This window comes from Anas acuta, chromosome 7 (assembly GCF_963932015.1).
Source record: "Anas acuta chromosome 7, bAnaAcu1.1, whole genome shotgun sequence".
Taxonomy (NCBI): Eukaryota; Metazoa; Chordata; class Aves; order Anseriformes; family Anatidae; genus Anas; species Anas acuta.
This window is the reverse complement of record NC_088985.1, coordinates 1,034,008-1,045,168: the sequence shown is the minus strand read 5'-3', so window position 1 is coordinate 1,045,168 and position 11,161 is coordinate 1,034,008. Positions and strand designations below refer to the sequence as shown.

The following is an 11,161-nucleotide window of genomic DNA, read 5'->3' as shown; positions in this document are numbered from 1 at the left end:
GCCTTTCCTGCATTAGCACAAAAAAAAATAAAAAAAATAAAAAAATTTGGGAGATTACCTTTGCCATCTGATGTCTTCATTTCCAGAAACTACACGGAATCACCTTTATGAGAACTGTCCCACACTGCGAGCATGGGTGTTGCAGTCAGGCCAGATATGTCCCTTCTACGTCAATAACCAAACCTGTCAAGTTAAGAACATGGAATTAATGAAAAGGAAATCCTTCTATTTTGATCTGAGTTCACTTTTTTTTTTTTTCTTTTTCCTAGACCAAGAAGAACCAGCAAAAGTCGGGTGAAAAATGAAATGAAAAATGTTAAGGCCAGGCACCTTGCTCACTGCAAGTGCTAATCTGAAAGCAGATGGAGTGCATCTTCATACACTCCATCCTGAGACACTCCACTCAACAGGCCAGCCCAGCTGATGAAGTGCATTGCTGTCCTGAAGTTTAATGTGATGGGCTACTGTTAAGTCTCTTGTTTATGCTGTAGTACTTGAGGTCTATGGCAGGACCACAGCACACTCTTATTTGTCTACCCTTCTTTCTTGATCGTGTGTGGGAAAGAGAGAACGTGCAGAGGCCCTCAGCCACATGTTGCACCTGTCACTCTGTGCAGCTACATCCCTGAGCCAAAGTACCAAACTTCATGCTTGTGAAAGGACTTGACACAAACTACAGAAATCTAAAATGAAGCATCCAAACACTTACAGAAGGGTGGGCCCTCTCGATGCACCTCAACGTGGGATCCACAAGTCCTCACGTGGTTTCATCCAGCACACTTCTCTGTCCCTCCTCGCTAAACTTGCTCAGAGGCAGCTGTTACCAAGGTGTCACAGTGACATCATTCAATTCTGATTCTGAAGTCATCACCGTAGGCCCCTGGCAGCGGCAACACAACACTCTTTGTTGCTAATGCCAATGTCTCAGAAACAAGTAGAGAAGTCCCACTCTCCCCAAGCTGACTTTAATTGGAGTAGTTCCAAAATTATTCTCTGCCCCCCTACAACTGGGGAAAGGTGTGTGAGAAATCTTTTCCTTAAGAAAGGATTACAAGCCAAAAAAAGCTTGCTTCTGATACGTTCCCCTTCCTTTTAGAGCTGTTCACCTTTGATTTCCAAGGAAGAAAAAAGAAGGTGAAATCAACAATTCTCCTCCTCCGAGTTGGGCATATGAAATAAGCCCAATTATTTAGGAAGCCTGAAAAAGGAAACTATACATTTCCTTGTTAAACACCTTGTTGCTTCTGAAAACTTTTCCAGTACTTTGCAGCTGCAGTGCTTTTCGGTGGGTGGGCAGCCGAGCTCCATCACGGCCACTCTCTCCCTCCCCCTCCTCAAAGAGAAAGGGAGAGAAAATACGATGCAAAGGGCTCAAGGGTTGAGACAAGGACAGGGAGATCGCTCAACAGGGATCGTGATGGGCAAAGCAGACTCAGCATAGGGAGACAGTAAGATTTCCTGCCTAACTACTACTACTACCAGGCTAGACAAGTGAGAACCAAAGGAAAGAAACCAAAACCACCTTCCTTCCCCCCATCTGACCTCTTCCAGCTCCTCCCCCCGTGCAGCGCAGGGGAACAGGGGGACTGGACTGGGGGTTGTGCTCAGTCTGTAGCACTTCATCTCCACCACTCCTTCTCGGTCCCTCTCTGCCCCTGCTCCACGTGGGCTCCTCTCCACGGGCTGCAGCTCCGGCCCGGGGCCTGCTCCTGCGGGGGCTCTCCATGGGCCGCAGCCTCCTCCAGGCCACAGCCACCTGCTCCACCGGGGGCTCCTCCACCCATGGGGGGGCTGCAGCGTGGAGATCTGCTCCATGGGGGACCCATGGGCTGCAGGGGGACAGCCTGCTCCACCAGGGGCCTCTCCCTGCACAGCCCGCAGGGGAACTGCTGCTGCCTGCCTGCAGCACCTCCTGCCCTCCTGCGGCGCTCACCTGGGGGGCTGCAGGGCTGCTTCTCTCACGCTTTCACAATCCTCTCTCCCAGCTGCTGTTGCACAGCAGTATTTTCCCCCCTTCCTTAAATCTGCTCCCCCGAAGCCCACCCAGCAGCACTCCCTGCCTCGGCTCTGGCCAGCAGCAGCTCTTTTTTGGAGCCAGCTGGAGCTGGCTCTGCTCTGATGCTGACAAGATGGGGCTGCATTCATTTCCAAACTGCCTGTCATAAAGGCCTTCACCTTTGCATTACATTGAGGCAGCGGTGATCTCAGCCTTATTGTATTGCTCTGCGTAATGTAGCTCCCAAAAGAGATCCCAAGGTCCAGAACAGACACGGAAATAACTGGGGGGTTGTAAGGAAAACAATTGTATTCCATCCTACAGCAACACCAGAGCTGTCTGGAGAGTTTTGTTTCATTTGTTCTGTTCTGTTTTGTTTTCTCAGTAAGGTTTCTTAGAGAGAGAAGATTGAAGTGATCGTATTGCATGCCCATCCAGCCCTCCCCTTTGCTTGTCCAGAGCTTTTACCTTGTCTACCACGATGCATGAACTTGGTCATAGGCACAGTTGTTTCAAAGACATTCTGCTGCTCGACCTGTTGTGAAAACAGAGAGCTAAGTATTTGGACGAGAACATGCTTCCACCTGCACTATGACCTCCACAACTACATATGGAGCCATATCAGCCAGAAGGAAGTTTCCTTCACAGCTGCTGCTTCTTACACTACCTGGACTCTTACTTTTACTCTTACTTGCCTTTCCTGCATTAGCACAAATAAAAATAAAAAAAATTAAAAAATCTGGGAGATTACCTTTGCCATCTGATGTCTTCATTTCCAGAAACTACACGGAATCACCTTTATGAGAACTGTCCCACACTGCGAGCATGGGTGTTGCAGTCAGGCCAGATATGTCCCTTCTATGTCAATAACCAAACCTGTCAAGTTAAGAACATGGAATTAATGAAAAGGAAATCCTTCTATTTTGATCTGAGTTCACTTTTTTTTTTTTCTTTTTTTTTTTTCTAGACCAAGAAGAACCAACAAAAGTCGGGTGAAAAATGAAATGAAAAATGTTAAGGCCAGGCAGCTTGCTCACTGCAAGTGCTAATCTGAAAGCAGATGGAGTGCATCTTCATACACTCCATCCTGAGACACTCCACTCAACAGGCCAGCCCAGCTGACGAAGTGCATTGCTGTCCTGAAGTTTAATGTGATGGGCTACTTTTAAGTCTCTTGTTTATGCTGTAGTACTTGAGGTCTATGGCAGGACCACAGCACACTCTTATTTGTCTACCCTTCTTTCTTGATCGTGTGTGGGAAAGAGAGAACGTGCAGAGGCCCTCAGCCACATGTTGCACCTGTCACTCTGTGCAGCTACATCCCTGAGCCAAAGTACCAAACTTCATGCTTGTGAAAGGACTTGACACAAACTACAGAAATCTAAAATGAAGCATCCAAACACTTACAGAAGGGTGGGCCCTCTCGATGCACCTCAACGTGGGATCCACAAGTCCTCACGTGGTTTCATCCAGCACACTTCTCTGTCCCTCCTCGCTAAACTTGCTCAGAGGCAGCTGTTACCAAGGTGTCACAGTGACATCATTCAATTCTGATTCTGAAGTCATCACCGTAGGCCCCTGGCAGCGGCAACACAACACTCTCTGTTGCTAATGCGAACGTCTCAGAAACAAGTAGAGAAGTACCACTCTCCCCAAGCTGACTTTAATTGGAGTAGTTCCAACATTATTCTCTGCCCCCCTACAACTGGGGAAAGGTGTGTGAGAAATCTTTTCCTTAAGAAAGGATTACAAGCCAAAAAAAGCTTGCTTCTGATACGTTCCCCTTCCTTTTAGAGCTGTTCACCTTTGATTTCCAAGGAAGAAAAAAGAAGGTGAAATCAACAATTCTCCTCCTCCGAGTTGGGCATATGAAATAAGCCCAATTATTTAGGAAGCCTGAAAAAGGAAACTATACATTTCCTTGTTAAACACCTTGTTGCTTCTGAAAACTTTTCCAGTACTTTGCAGCTGCAGTGCTTTTCGGTGGGTGGGCAGCCGAGCTCCATCACGGCCACTCTCTCCCTCCCCCTCCTCAAAGAGAAAGGGAGAGAAAATACGATGCAAAGGGCTCAAGGGTTGAGACAAGGACAGGGAGATCGCTCAACAGGGATCGTGATGGGCAAAGCAGACTCAGCATAGGGAGACAGTAAGATTTCCTGCCTAACTACTACTACTACCAGGCTAGACAAGTGAGAACCAAAGGAAAGAAACCCAAAACACCTTCCTTCCCCCCATCTGACCTCTTCCAGCTCCTCCCCCCGTGCAGCGCAGGGGAACAGGGGGACTGGACTGGGGGTTGTGCTCAGTCTGTAGCACTTCATCTCCACCACTCCTTCTCGGTCCCTCTCTGCCCCTGCTCCACGTGGGCTCCTCTCCACGGGCTGCAGCTCCGGCCCGGGGCCTGCTCCTGCGGGGGCTCTCCATGGGCCGCAGCCTCCTCCAGGCCACAGCCACCTGCTCCACCGGGGGCTCCTCCACCCATGGGGGGGCTGCAGCGTGGAGATCTGCTCCATGGGGGACCCATGGGCTGCAGGGGGACAGCCTGCTCCACCAGGGGCCTCTCCCTGCACAGCCCGCAGGGGAACTGCTGCTGCCTGCCTGCAGCACCTCCTGCCCTCCTGCGGCGCTCACCTGGGGGGCTGCAGGGCTGCTTCTCTCACGCTTTCACAATCCTCTCTCCCAGCTGCTGTTGCACAGCAGTATTTTCCCCCCTTCCTTAAATCTGCTCCCCCGAAGCCCACCCAGCAGCACTCCCTGCCTCGGCTCTGGCCAGCAGCAGCTCTTTTTTGGAGCCAGCTGGAGCTGGCTCTGCTCTGATGCTGACAAGATGGGGCTGCATTCATTTCCAAACTGCCTGTCATAAAGGCCTTCACCTTTGCATTACATTGAGGCAGCGGTGATCTCAGCCTTATTGTATTGCTCTGCGTAATGTAGCTCCCAAAAGAGATCCCAAGGTCCAGAACAGACACGGAAATAACTGGGGGGTTGTAAGGAAAACAATTGTATTCCATCCTACAGCAACACCAGAGCTGTCTGGAGAGTTTTGTTTCATTTGTTCTGTTCTGTTTTGTTTTCTCAGTAAGGTTTCTTAGAGAGAGAAGATTGAAGTGATCGTATTGCATGCCCATCCAGCCCTCCCCTTTGCTTGTCCAGAGCTTTTACCTTGTCTACCACGATGCATGAACTTGGTCATAGGCACAGTTGTTTCAAAGACATTCTGCTGCTCGACCTGTTGTGAAAACAGAGAGCTAAGTATTTGGACGAGAACATGCTTCCACCTGCACTATGACCTCCACAACTACATATGGAGCCATATCAGCCAGAAGGAAGTTTCCTTCACAGCTGCTGCTTCTTACACTACCTGGACTCTTACTTTTACTCTTACTTGCCTTTCCTGCATTAGCACAAATAAAAATAAAAAAAATTAAAAAATCTGGGAGATTACCTTTGCCATCTGATGTCTTCATTTCCAGAAACTACACGGAATCACCTTTATGAGAACTGTCCCACACTGCGAGCATGGGTGTTGCAGTCAGGCCAGATATGTCCCTTCTATGTCAATAACCAAACCTGTCAAGTTAAGAACATGGAATTAATGAAAAGGAAATCCTTCTATTTTGATCTGAGTTCACTTTTTTTTTTTTCTTTTTTTTTTTTCTAGACCAAGAAGAACCAACAAAAGTCGGGTGAAAAATGAAATGAAAAATGTTAAGGCCAGGCAGCTTGCTCACTGCAAGTGCTAATCTGAAAGCAGATGGAGTGCATCTTCATACACTCCATCCTGAGACACTCCACTCAACAGGCCAGCCCAGCTGACGAAGTGCATTGCTGTCCTGAAGTTTAATGTGATGGGCTACTTTTAAGTCTCTTGTTTATGCTGTAGTACTTGAGGTCTATGGCAGGACCACAGCACACTCTTATTTGTCTACCCTTCTTTCTTGATCGTGTGTGGGAAAGAGAGAACGTGCAGAGGCCCTCAGCCACATGTTGCACCTGTCACTCTGTGCAGCTACATCCCTGAGCCAAAGTACCAAACTTCATGCTTGTGAAAGGACTTGACACAAACTACAGAAATCTAAAATGAAGCATCCAAACACTTACAGAAGGGTGGGCCCTCTCGATGCACCTCAACGTGGGATCCACAAGTCCTCACGTGGTTTCATCCAGCACACTTCTCTGTCCCTCCTCGCTAAACTTGCTCAGAGGCAGCTGTTACCAAGGTGTCACAGTGACATCATTCAATTCTGATTCTGAAGTCATCACCGTAGGCCCCTGGCAGCGGCAACACAACACTCTCTGTTGCTAATGCGAACGTCTCAGAAACAAGTAGAGAAGTACCACTCTCCCCAAGCTGACTTTAATTGGAGTAGTTCCAACATTATTCTCTGCCCCCCTACAACTGGGGAAAGGTGTGTGAGAAATCTTTTCCTTAAGAAAGGATTACAAGCCAAAAAAAGCTTGCTTCTGATACGTTCCCCTTCCTTTTAGAGCTGTTCACCTTTGATTTCCAAGGAAGAAAAAAGAAGGTGAAATCAACAATTCTCCTCCTCCGAGTTGGGCATATGAAATAAGCCCAATTATTTAGGAAGCCTGAAAAAGGAAACTATACATTTCCTTGTTAAACACCTTGTTGCTTCTGAAAACTTTTCCAGTACTTTGCAGCTGCAGTGCTTTTCGGTGGGTGGGCAGCCGAGCTCCATCACGGCCACTCTCTCCCTCCCCCTCCTCAAAGAGAAAGGGAGAGAAAATACGATGCAAAGGGCTCAAGGGTTGAGACAAGGACAGGGAGATCGCTCAACAGGGATCGTGATGGGCAAAGCAGACTCAGCATAGGGAGACAGTAAGATTTCCTGCCTAACTACTACTACTACCAGGCTAGACAAGTGAGAACCAAAGGAAAGAAACCCAAAACACCTTCCTTCCCCCCATCTGACCTCTTCCAGCTCCTCCCCCCGTGCAGCGCAGGGGAACAGGGGGACTGGACTGGGGGTTGTGCTCAGTCTGTAGCACTTCATCTCCACCACTCCTTCTCGGTCCCTCTCTGCCCCTGCTCCACGTGGGCTCCTCTCCACGGGCTGCAGCTCCGGCCCGGGGCCTGCTCCTGCGGGGGCTCTCCATGGGCCGCAGCCTCCTCCAGGCCACAGCCACCTGCTCCACCGGGGCCTCCTCCACCCATGGGGGGGCTGCAGCGTGGAGATCTGCTCCATGGGGGACCCATGGGCTGCAGGGGGACAGCCTGCTCCACCAGGGGCCTCTCCCTGCACAGCCCGCAGGGGAACTGCTGCTGCCTGCCTGCAGCACCTCCTGCCCTCCTGCGGCGCTCACCTGGGGGGCTGCAGGGCTGCTTCTCTCACGCTTTCACAATCCTCTCTCCCAGCTGCTGTTGCACAGCAGTATTTTCCCCCCTTCCTTAAATCTGCTCCCCCGAAGCCCACCCAGCAGCACTCCCTGCCTCGGCTCTGGCCAGCAGCAGCTCTTTTTTGGAGCCAGCTGGAGCTGGCTCTGCTCTGATGCTGACAAGATGGGGCTGCATTCATTTCCAAACTGCCTGTCATAAAGGCCTTCACCTTTGCATTACATTGAGGCAGCGGTGATCTCAGCCTTATTGTATTGCTCTGCGTAATGTAGCTCCCAAAAGAGATCCCAAGGTCCAGAACAGACATGGAAATAACTGGGGGGTTGTAAGGAAAACAATTGTATTCCATCTACATGCTTGGGTGTTATTAACAGAGCTTTGTAGACTGAGCTGGTGCTTGGTAGGAGAAAAACCATAAATCTTCCCTGGGAAAGTTGTACCCCCTCAGCTACATACTGCTATGAGGAAACTCAGATGTAAGAACACACTTAAATAACACATCAGCAGAGCTGTTGTGCTCCTGACCACCAAAGGCACCTTTTTCCAACACCGTCGTACTGGAAGTTGATGCAGCTGGTTCCATCCTTAACGTGGGACTGTACAGTGCTGTAAAAGAAATATTTTTTCACAGCTTTGGAGAAAGTGAAGCAGAGAAAACCCCACCTAACCACTGATACCTGGACCCCAAACTGCCACAGACTGACAGCGATGCCCACTGGATATCTCCTGCTGCCTTCTGACTGCTCCAGCAGAAGTCCCGTTTGCATTAGCCAGCAGGTCCCTCTGAGTGGCTTTGCTGAAACTCCTGCCGTAGGAAGTATCCTACGAGAGCCAAGTTGCTAAACTGATGTGTGGTTTTCCCTTAACCCCCTTAGCCCTGACTTTGCAGCTCCTGACGACACTGCCAACGTGTGCAGTGTCACCGTGTGCCAACTAGGTGCCAGCTGCCATGGTTTATAGATTGTAAAATGAGTGATTTGGGACTCGTGAGCACTGAGAACAGGTTAGCAATTGCTTAAGAGCTTTACTTGTGTCGCTCTGGGGCAGGGAGATGGGTGAAACATCTTAGGCTTGAAAGTGATTCCCTGCAGAGGGACGTGCTCAGATCTGCACAACAGATCTGTCGTTTTGGTCACCTTATTAGATCCCTGCTTGAGAGGTTGCTTGCAAGAATTGATTCCTCTTCACCTTGATGTGTCAAGCTAAAGACAAATCTGTGCCGAAGCACTGTCTGATCAGACGAGTGCCTCAGTTCAGGATTGTTCTTGGACAGCTCCAGAAACACCAGGACGATCAGCGCCTTCAGGAACAGATTAATTGGATCTCGAGGCTGTCATAAAACAGGTCCCTGAAGTTTGAAGACTCTTCCAATAGTTTGGGCCAGCAAGGAGCAGCTGTACCTGGCGGCTGCGGTAACTCGGGGCTCAGAGTCTCAGAGAGCGTGCTGAAAGGTGACCCCCAGCTGGCTGCTGGAGGAAGCTGAGGCAGCGTTCAGCTCTAACCTTTGCCTTCTTGGCTGTCATCTTTGCACTCCTGCTGTCAGTGGGTGTTGAGTGTCCTTCCCCCCAGCCTCAGCACGTGCCCTCAGATGTAGGCAGCGTTTAGCAGCTAGAATTCACTCCAATATAAAGAGTACAAATCATGCGTTTTCTGCTTTTGCTTTGGAACTCTTAGCTTGAGGTTTTCCTGCAGGCCATGAGGTTTCTTGCAGCAGCAGGGATGAGTTCTGTTAGCAAGAGGCTGTTCTGTGCTTCGACTGTGGGAAGATGAATGGTTACCTGTGCACCGTTAAATAGAACTTGACACCTAGCACACCGCACTTGCAGCCTGTGGGGTGCTTTAACAAGCAGGTAAATCAGCAGAGGCTGTTTTGCAGCCGGGGTGATGCTGGGTGATTAAAAAGCAGGGGCAGAACAAGGAGTTTCTAGTGTTTGTTCTTGCTTGTCATTCGACTCTCCACTTCCACTGTTCGTTAGAAAAAAAACAAAAACAAAAACAAAAAACAAAAAACAAAAAACAAAAAACAAAGGGTAAGCATCTTAATATCTTTATTATAAATGGAAGGCACAAAACAACAGACCAGCTACAGAGACTGTCCAAGAGAAATACTTGGTGCTTTATAAACAAACAAGGAAGTACCCTTAGGTGGGTGTGATAATCCTCCTCTAATGCGTTTTTGGAGTGCAAAAATAGATTTGTTCTTGCTCTTCTCTCCAGGACAAAGGCAGAGTAGGCAACTGCAAAGTTAGACCAGGGAGGTCAGTTTGTTCCATACTGAGAAAGACAAGCCTGTAAAACAAACTAGACAGATTTTCTTGGTACTATTCATCTTCCTTCAGCAAAGGCAAAGCTTATGACACTTGTTGGTGTGTGTATATATATTTATCCAGTGCTCTCACAACAAAATTTTGATTTGAAGAGGGCACACAGATCTGATTTTTTTTTTTTTCTTTTCCAGTAACTAGTATAATAAGCACTGGTATTTTTGTATAAAAACAGAAAAATACAAAACAAAAGACTGAATATTATGTGGCATGCATGACATTAAAAAAAAATGGTGGTTTCAAAGCAATATGTACCCTGGTATGTTTGCCATATCCTAGAGTCCAGCTTAAAGTGCATCTGATCTGTGTTGCATTTTGATATTAATCTCTGTGTACAATGTTTTGCATGTAATTTATATAGTTCTTGGGAGAAAAAAAAAAAAAAAAGAATGAATTGTCAGTTAGCTTCTTCTGAGAAAACAGACTCCAAGCAGAGATATTACTCAAATCAGAAGTGGACGAGCAGTTGAGGGGTGGGAAAAGGGATACATATACAAAATTTAAAAATAAATAAATAAATAAATAAAACATGCTGGGGGTGGGGGTGGGGGAAATGGTTTTGAATCAATAAAGCTTTGGCTGTTGAGCAGAAACAATGCGCGAGTGCATCCAGAGAATAAAATGTGCCCACATGTAACTGTGACGTCCTCAGTGTGTCCACCAGCTTGTGAAATCAATCCCACATCTTTTCGTGGTGCTGGATGAATGGCTGAGCTTCCCATCTGAGCAAGGCAGAGCGTGCAAGTAGGGCCTGCAGGGTGGAAAGAGGGATGGGGCTCAAGAAGCAAGCCCACTGCTATGACAGAGTCCCTATAGGCAGTGTGGGTTTTCTCTCTATGCAAGCCTCATTATTCAGAGGCAGAGTATGGCTTCGTCCATTCAAGGTCCAGAATCAGTTGTCAAATGCTAGCCAAAGCCAGTGGCTCCTGGGCTATGTGACAAACTAACCCTAGAGCAAAAACCCTCCTTGTCCTCTTACCTGGTGCCCTTTCTGCGATGCCTTTAGGGTGAGTCAAGGCTATGATCTCCACCTTCTGGGGCTGGTGTTTGAGCTATGTCCTACCTCAGTGCTGAGACTCTTTTGCCTCTGTAGAGGCCCTTTGCCATGACACGAGTGACGATGAGAACTAAAATCAACTAGCCTCTGAAACGTTCTTGTTCCCAAGCACAGCTTTTTCACTGGATTGCTTGAACTCCTAGTTTTTGGCCGAGAAGCTATTGTTTCTCTGTGCCTTTAATAAGAGGCTTTCTCTGGAGCCAAGTCAGGATGGCAAGATTGAGCTGGGCAAGGCTATCGAGGAGGAAATTCAATCTTCCCAGCTGGGTGTCTGACCCTTGGAGCCCGGGCCAACTGGTCTGAAGCGGCTGTAAAAGCTTTATTTCACAGCATCGCTGTCTTCCCTGCTCGCATTCTAGGCACGGTGTTTCTGCTGACAGCATCTTCCACCTCCTCAGCAGAAGCTGCTTCTTTCTTTAAACGTACTA

General features: G+C 48.3%; 1 long non-coding RNA gene across 1 annotated transcript; it reads right to left on the bottom strand.

The window, feature by feature from the left end:
- Positions 1–71: 71 nt before the first annotated feature.
- LOC137859466 (uncharacterized) lies at positions 72–2,861 on the bottom strand. The gene is made up of 3 exons (XR_011098306.1): positions 2,748–2,861; positions 2,465–2,531; positions 72–183 (listed from the first exon to the last, which is right to left on the bottom strand). It is a non-coding gene; the product is annotated as an uncharacterized lncRNA (long non-coding RNA).
- Between the last annotated feature and the right edge of the window lie 8,300 nt (positions 2,862–11,161).